Genomic DNA, 9,231 nt, shown 5'->3' with positions numbered 1-9,231 from the left:
CATTTTGCAGTTGTTAGTATGCCCTCCTTGTTTGTGGTGTGTCCAGTCCGTCCCTGTACGGTTAAAAGCGCGTTTATCAAAGATTTATACATATGCAGGTGAGCAAGATTGCCAGGGAGTAATGAATGAATGGAACCTTTATTTTTAAGAAAAGGACAGCTCTGGGCCGCAGTTCGGGAATAGGGGAGGAAGAGATCATTGGGTGCACAGCGTAAGCATAATAAAATAAAAGAAGTTCACGTTCATTCATTGTAGTAGACGTTCTAAGAGTCGCTATCGCCCGAGTTGGTCGACTTTTTCTTGACCACTCGAAACAGGCCACTTAGACTGGCTTAGGTCGCTAGTGCTTTTTGAGCTTCACCATTACACTGTAGCACAACACCTAAGTTTCTTATGCGAGGAAAAAAAACGCTATTTCAAGCCATGGTGTGTGAGCACCCCCCCCCCCCCCCCTTTCCTTTTTCTTACTTCAAGGGGTTCATCACTTACACCAAGCTACAAGGGCTCTCCTAAACATCCATGGCATAAAACCACTGGTATATATAGCACGAGCAGGATATTTGCATTTACATTGTAGTACCTCCACAAGTTCATACTGTGCTTTATTGCACAAACTTTGAATATTTAACAACAGGCATTCACTAGTGTTTTCAAAAAATTCAATAAATTCTACTGGTACCTTAATTTCACAATAGCTTATACAAAAAAAGTTCACACAATGACTCGCCACTTTTCCTATGATACTTCACCGCACTACAGTTGCTTCATCACTAAACAGAGAGCCAGCAAAGCTTTGCCATCGGCAATTCAACACTCACAATTTGAGTGTGTTTGAAACTCCTTAAAAACAAACTGAACACTTCAGCATTGATGGGAGTTTATTTGCCATGTCATCAAAGCCAGTGGCATCATATGGGGTACACATAGTGCAAAGACTCTCACACCTGTCAAACAATGTGAAAATCAAGGTAATGTGCAAAAGCTTATGACTATATTACCGAATATGTTAAAAGGCAAGATGTGATACACAATAGTTCCTAATATACAATGTTAGCTACAGTACCCTAGAAAAGAGAATATGATCATTAACAGCAACATCTGTAGAAAAAATATTTAAACCAATTCATGTGGGAGGCAAAAAATTATTCCGGAAATAGCAACCAACTGAACTCACACTCCACCTGCATTCAGCTGAGAACAGCTAAGGGCGGAACAGCTGAGCAATACATATTTGATGGCATTTGCAGCTTCGTGCATGCCTACACTTCTGCTACTACACCCCTGAGACTCCGTTTCTACCAAAATTTGCTCATTCAATTTTCTCAAAAACAAATGCACCCTAGTATGCAGAAAACAATGAACAAGTTTGCTCGGAACACCGTGACAATCAGGTATGCTCGTTTTCACGACCTTGAAAACAGCCTTTTTGGGGGATGTTATTCGTGCATGGCTGTTAAGCACTGCTTCTTTATTAAGAGCAAAGAATGCCTCCACTGCTTTCAAGAGCATGAATGCTGCATCAGAGGGTGTGGTAAAATGCATTTTCTCTGGTATGAAAGACTTCAGTTGCATCAACCTGCTACATTATTTCAGCGGTGACAAGCAAAGCTTGTCAGTGTCTTGTCTAACTACCCTGCCTCCAACTTCCACTGCACACTCCGTAATGATACTCGTCAGATTATCATTAATTGTATCTACGGTAAGGTTGTATCTACGCTAAGGTGGTTAGAGCATCCGCTTCGCATGCAAAAGGTTTGTGGTTCAAATGCTGGTGCCGCGCAGTTCCCAACAGTATAAAAAAAACGCGTTTGAATGGAACTGCATTAAGGGGCCTGGGGTGCGGCCTCACCGGTAACCACCGCCGGAAACGCACTCCCTCACCAGAGAAGGATTGACCACCCTGGTGCAGTATCTGGCCACTGCCTCCCACATGCATACGTCAAATCACTCACGGTCCTCAGTACCCAGCAGCTGCGAAGCAACTGACCACTGCGGCGGTCAGATCTGCAACGCAGCAGAGGGTGCTAGGAATCTCTGGATCCGGATATAACAGCATGTACTTTGATGCACATCTGTTCACATGCTCTTATGATGTCTTCGTGTTTTTATCGTGTTTTTATTATGTCTTCGTGTTTTATCGTGTCGTAATCGTGTTTTTACCGTGCCAGCATGGAAGCTTCTGTCTGTCAATTCATAAGCAACAGTCTGCTTCCACCATGTTGACAAACCACCATTGATAAAGTCGAGCCCATGGTGTTGCCAAAGCGTTTTCCCTAGTAGTGCCTTTAGTAGGTGGCACAGTTGGTGTTTCCATTATACGGCCCGTTGAGGAGTCGAAATCCATTCTTTTGCTGAGATGAATCTCGTCAAGCATGAGCACGCCGTGCCTCTCCTGCTCAGATATAACACTTATCTGCAAACTAAAAACATTTAGAATGGCACGCAAAATAACAATAAGCACGTAGAGACGTTTTGTTTCTGAGGACCCTACAAGATCAGAAGACACCAACTGTTTTTGTGCTCTGAAAAATTAACTGAGAACAACGCTGCTCAAAACAGTCCCTTCTGAACTATAGCAACAACTGGACAATCAAATAATGTTGCTGATACTAGTCTTATTTAACACGTTAACCTCCACGCCACAAGGTATAACAGAAGGGATTTACACAGTACAGTACTCACAGATTGAAACGTGACATCACATTTTTTGGTAAAACTAGAACGCGCTATTTCTCAAGATAACTGCATCATGCACAACGAATCTAGTCTGCCCCGCCGTGGTGGTCTAGTGGCTAAGGTACTCGGCTGATGACCCGCAGGTCACGAGATCGAATCCCGGCTGCGGCGGCTGCATTTGCGATGGAGGCGGAAATATTGTAGGCCCGTGTGCTCAGATTTGGGTGCACGTTAAAGAACCCAAGTGGTCAAAACTTCCGGTGCCCTCCACTACGGCGTTTCTCATAATCATAGGGTTGTTTTGGGACGTAAATTTTCATATTTTAATCAATCAATCAGCGAATCTAGTCTCTAAAAACAATGATGACTGTGATCTACATTTTCGAGTCAAAATTACGCCGATATGACCTAAGATAAAGAATATGGAAACCAAGGTATGTGTGTTACATAGCCTTAAATTGTCTTGTTTCAGTCCGTGAATACTTTACATAATTAGTAATAATGACACATTTGCCGGTAAAAATTGCAACTAAAATATACAAGAAATGAAAAGTGAAGTAACGAGCACTAGACACTAAACTCCTTATTGTTAATGATAAGGTCGCATAGCATGCCCCGTCACGGTGGCCTAGTGGTTAAGGCACTCGCCTGCTGACCCACAGGTCGCGGGATCGAATCCTGGCAGCGGTGGCTGCATCTTCGATGGAGGCGGAAACGCTGTAGCGCTCGTGTGCTCAGATTTGGATGCACGTTAAAGAACCCCAGGTGGTAAAAATTTCCGGAGTCCACTACGGCGTCTCTCATAACCATATGGTGGTTTTGGCACGTTAAACCCCAAATATCAATCAATCAACCAGGTCACATAGCATCATAACAAAAGGCAGAAGGCAGTATAAAGTGGACGGTGGTGGACCACTGGTTTTTTTGTATAACATGCAGTAATCTGCGAATAATCTATCAAAAAATGAGAAAACCTTTCTTGAAATTATGAAAACCGCTACTGTTTAAATAATTAACACACTATACCAGTATGTCTTAAGGTAAAAGGGTGACTATGAACAAATACACACTAAGCATACCTTAATCTTTAAGATGTCAGACATTACAGTCAGGATAGCAGGAGTGAATTTGAATCCTTCAATTCTTCGTTGAATTGTGTGCTCACTTGGAAGAGGGCATGCGAACTCTCGAACAATGTTATACACTCGAGAACCACAAGAAAGTCTCAACTTCAAAGCTTTCACAAGTGTCTCATCTTGCCTTGCTGTGCCTTACTTTGTAGATTCATGAAGACTTTGCAGCTGGCCTTTATTGAAGTATTTGTCGATACCTGCGCACCAGAAAAAAATGCGTAAAAAATTCAACTTCAATTGATTCACTTTTGTCACCTTAGAAAAAGTTATCTTTTGTGAAAATCCACAGCATCAAGAAAAGCTCAATTTTTTTACGTGATTTAACTGACATCAGACTGTGACAACAGAATACCACAACAATCACAAAAGTTTTAGAGTACCTTCTTGTTTTAAGTTTGTGTAAAATCACTGTTTAGGACAAAACCATAGCAGGACCCACAAGATGAATACACCACTTAATGGGCTAACTACCATTAGAAATCAATACAGAACCGCAAGCCAAGCAAGCCACAGCTGCCTGCATTAGCTAGCACAGTTTTCAACCCCATGCCATGCATGTATGTTGTTGTGAGCTGAAAACTACGTGGTGCTTAGTAGGCTGCTCCTACTTTTTGCACTGAAACTTTATACGTGTTCAGCGCAGGCATTAAGTTCTTCAGAAACTGTTCAGCTTAGCCAAGCTTAAATTTAAGTTCAAGCTCCTGAGTACAGTTCTCTTATGCTCAATATACTACACCATACTGATACACTAAAGACGAATGAATAACTCCAGATGGTCCTTACAAAGGCTATGTGCATCACATAAGTTTTATATCCTTGTATTCTGAAACACAGCGTTTCAGTTTCCATATAAAAATGTGATACAATTACTTTTATAAAGGTTGTAATTCTCCTTCTCTTTGACATTTGATTTTTTCATTGCTTCAAGCCTCCACGTTTTCTAAGGCATAGCACAAGAGAGAAAAAAGCAGCGGATCTCCTCATTAAAACAATAATTGTCTACAAAGAAGACATTTAGCTTATCAGTATGATTGACGTGTGAATTCAGCACAAAAAACCAACAACACTTGTATATACCATTTTCGGAGGAAGAAACGAATGATACTGTTTGTGTGCACTTGAATGAACGTTTCGTAGTCTCCCTGAATGGTTCAAAGATCACATTCGGCTCATTTTCATCAGCTATGTCCTGCTGCAGGCCTTCAGTATGTGGTTCACCAACTGCCTCTATGTTAACAAAACGAGAAAAAGTTAATAATGTCATCATTCGTAGGTACTGCACAAAAGCAGAAACAAGTATATTAGCTTTTATGGCTTTCTGGGATACGAGTCATGGGCAATGATAGCTTCATAGCCTACACGATGTACCCTTCTAATCAAACACAAGCAAAGATCAAGGACACTGCTGCACACTTCACTAATAAGGCAAAACCCGAGCACCAGGAGCTTTCCCAGTTCCTTCATCTCCAAACACAGCTGCAAAGCTTTCCTTACACACGCTCACCAATTACAGGTACAGCTGTGGTTGACAGGTGCAAGTTGTTACTGGGCATTGTTGCGGCTGTCTCTGCACTGCAAAAAAACATCGACATGTTGCTGTGCTTAATAGAGCAGTGTCGACACTCCTAACTCATTGCCAGAGAGAGGCTCAAGTTCTATGCTGGTTTGCAACAGGCTATTGGTAAGAAATGCCTCTATACCCACAGTTGCCATGAACTTCATGTATACAATAGAATGTGAATTTCATGACTACGTGTAAATTTACCGGGAGTAGGCGCAACTCCAGCAGGTGGCTGCACCCTATCAGAGCCAGGAAGTGGAATGGTAGCAAGACACATTACTGAAAACATAAAGCCGACGTGAATTCATAAGTATATGCCAAGGTTGCAAGACAGTTACATAAATGTTGGCAGTAACACAATAGGAGAAATTGTCTCTACACATATCAGCAAGAAAAAAAGGAGTTGGTTCATGTTTCTGTAGTGACAATGCTATTAGACGCTGCATAAATTCTTGAATGTCAAATTGCATGCACTTATACAGTTTCGAGGGTATGGTGCTTTCCCAGGGCGTTTCTCTGGCCGGTGGAAAAATATGGATGGCAGAGCAGAACACTTGAGCTTCTTTTTCCAAAAGTTTTTCATGGTGGTTTGTTCAAACTGGTCATAAGTGAAATGAAGCTGAAAAATTAGCAATGCCAGTGGGTGAGCTCATATTTATTCCAAAGCTTTCACAGCATGTACCAATCAATACGTCAACGACACCTACTCAAGCAGTGAGTCACGTATTTACTGATAGGACTTAGAGGTGTTATAAACATGACCAAGTAAATGTCTCGTCGTTGATTGCTCATGGGGACGTTAGTTTACTGTAGCCTTAGAAGTTTCCTAACTGTACAGTACATCTATATACATACTGCGCATTTGCTTCAAGTAAGGCCAGCGTAGCAGCTTCATAGGAGGGCGCATGGGAGGGGGGGGGGGGGGGCGGAGGCAGCTCCTTCTTAATCAGCTGACAGGGCGGGAGTCGCAAAACCTGCCCTTATAATATGGGGGGGGGGGGCATCGTCGGGCCAGTTTTCTTGGATTTCTCAAAGGTATTCGACACCACTATTCATTTCATTTTGTCCAAGAAGCTAGACGCATACGGTCTCACAGGTCCATTACTCAAGTTTTTAAACAGATACCTGGTTAATAAAAAACATATTGTGTACATAGCAGGATCATTTTGATCTACTGAAACAATATTTGAAAGGGTTCCCCAAGGCTCACTACTGGGCCCCTTACTTTTTTACTCTACAATAATGACCTTCCTGACACTATAAACAAGGCTCACTGCGTTTTATATGCTGATGATTTCCTTTGCTGATAGTTATGTTACTAGTGTCACTAATAAATTAAATGCTACACTTTGTAACGTGTCCATGTGGTGCGAAGAAAATCATTCAATTATTTATCCAAATAAATCTAAGTTAATGATTTTTATGTCACCTTAACGCAAAATAACTTCATCACCAGGGATAACAATTTACTTTCACTTTATTAATATGAGTGACAGCGTGTCATTTCTTGGTTTTCTACTCGATGCTAATCTTAAATTCGACCTCAACATTTCTCACGTTAGAATAATGACAGCATTCAGCATTCGCACATTACTTAAAGCTCGTTCATATTTTTTTCATAAAGCACTGCTTTCTCTTTACTTTGCTTTCATACATTCTGATATCACTTACGGTATTGCTTCATGGGGTAATACTTATCAGTGTCATCTTCCATCGTTACAGCGTTTACAAAATAGAGCCCTTCGTGTTATTTTTAACTGTGCTCGCGACCACATCAATCACCTCCTCCATTGTAATAACATCTTAACTATTCGCAACTTATTTGGATTTAATCTAATTATGTTCCTGCATAAACAAATAACACAAACTTTCTACCAGTTTCACAGAATATAAATTTTAGTTGATATTAACAATACACCAGGTTTGCGGCTGACAACAATATCCTGCTTTCTAAAATTCATATTAACTAAGGTAAATCACCACCACACTTTTGTGTCATCTCATTATGGAACTTCTTACCCTCACCACTAAAATGTAAAACTTCTTTGATTCCATTTAAAGGTTTGTTAAAGCATTATAAGTTAAATTTATGAAGTTGCTTAATTTAGGTGTTCCAGATTTATTGCTATATAATGTACCAATAATGTGTGTTTTAGTTCCATGTATTTTCAATTTTTATTCTAGTTTAGGCATTCTTTGTTAAGTTGTTCCAGGGTTGTAGTGCTTTTAAGTTTACTCATTTTATGCTGTGTTTTTCTTTAAGTTTCTCGCCGTTTTGCTTTCCATATTTCGTTTGTTTCAGTTCTGTCTGCTGCTTTTAATTGTTTTATTCAATTTAAATTGTAAATATAACCGAGCGTCCCGTTGCAGTCTCGTACTTCAGGACCCACGTCTGCATATTTCATAGTTTGTATTGAACTCACTCTTTTGGTCTTAACAAAACTCATTGATTGATTGATTGATTGATTGATTGAGTGATTGATTGAGTGATTGACTTATTTATTTATTTATTTATTTATTTATTTATTTATTTATTTATTTATTTATCTTGAGAATCGATGTTATGTGAAGCATGCGGATGGAAGGAGAATCTATTTTTCTTTTTTTGAGCGATACGTTGTGAAGGGGCGCATAACATATGTACAAATCCACACACACATATAGCTAAACAGCCGCATATGTTTTATATTAACAGTTGTTTAAACTTGAGTAACGATGCCTACAGCAACGTAAATATTAGCAACATCAGAAGTGGTAAACAGACAGACAGACAGACAGACAGACAGACAGACAGACAGACAGACAGACAGACAGACAGACAGACAGACAGACAGACAGACAGATAGATAGATAGATAGATAGATAGATAGATAGATAGATAGATAGATAGATAGATAGATAGATAGATAGATAGATAGATAGATAGATAGATAGATAGATAGATAGATAGATAGATAGATAGATAGATAGATGACAAAAGTGCTTGCTGTACGCAAAGAAATGCTTCGAATTCAATGACACATACAGACACACACACGTCCACTACGCTGATATCCAAGCTTCGCTCAGGCTTGAGGCCCGCAAGAAAGTCGACAGTGCTTTCATGGCGTGTAATGCACAAGTTCTGCTCTGCCATAGGCCCGGAATATGTTGTAACTCAAAGCACGAGTCCGGTTTGAAGATGTAAGTTCGCCTTCAGTAGCTGTCTCACTGATGTATATAGCCTTCATTCACAAAGGACATGATTCAGATTGGTGTTTTCTTGGGCGCACAAAGGTGAGTCCGACAGTTTAATATTTCTCACTGTATGCGACGTTTAATCTGATGCGGTGCAAGCATGTTTTTTTTTTGTCTGTTAGGTCTCGCGGCGTTTTGAAGCCACATGATGGATCGATCTTGTAAAGAGGCCCATACTACTAGCATCTGTCCAGAGTGATCACTGGAGGCATCAAGCGTGGGCCTATACGAGTGTCCCCACGTCTTCTCTGAAGAAATGTAGCTCGGTGATTTTTCTCGAGGCATCATGTCCAGCTTTGGCGGCGTCATCAGCCTGGACGTTGGTTTGTATTCCTCAGTGGACAGGTATCCGCCACAACACAATGCGTTGATGACGGTAGCATTCTCTGTTGCATAAGCATTTGATGTCCATGACGAGTGAATCCTCCGTGCGTTAAGAATTCAGAGACTGCCACTTGTTCTGTATTCAAGTATTTGTGCTTGTGTGTATAAGTTTGTGCGTTTAAACCACTGTCCTTCTAGACAACTATACTTCATGTGCTCTGATGGTTTAGTTTTCAGGTGTCATTTTAATTTGAAGTATTGAGAATAACGTAAAATTAGGCTTCGAATCATGAAGAATTG

At 40.5% G+C, this 9,231-nt stretch overlaps 1 long non-coding RNA gene across 1 annotated transcript; it reads right to left on the bottom strand.

The window, feature by feature from the left end:
• Nucleotides 1-860: 860 nt before the first annotated feature.
• On the bottom strand, nt 861-5,132 carry LOC142777118 (uncharacterized). The gene is made up of 2 exons (XR_012887933.1): nt 4,887-5,132; nt 861-4,006 (listed from the first exon to the last, which is right to left on the bottom strand). It is a non-coding gene; the product is annotated as an uncharacterized LOC142777118 (long non-coding RNA).
• Between the last annotated feature and the right edge of the window lie 4,099 nt (nt 5,133-9,231).

This window comes from Rhipicephalus microplus, chromosome X, assembly GCF_043290135.1.
Source record: "Rhipicephalus microplus isolate Deutch F79 chromosome X, USDA_Rmic, whole genome shotgun sequence".
NCBI lineage: Eukaryota > Metazoa > Arthropoda > Arachnida > Ixodida > Ixodidae > Rhipicephalus > Rhipicephalus microplus.
This window is presented reverse-complemented; position numbering and strand designations above follow the sequence as displayed.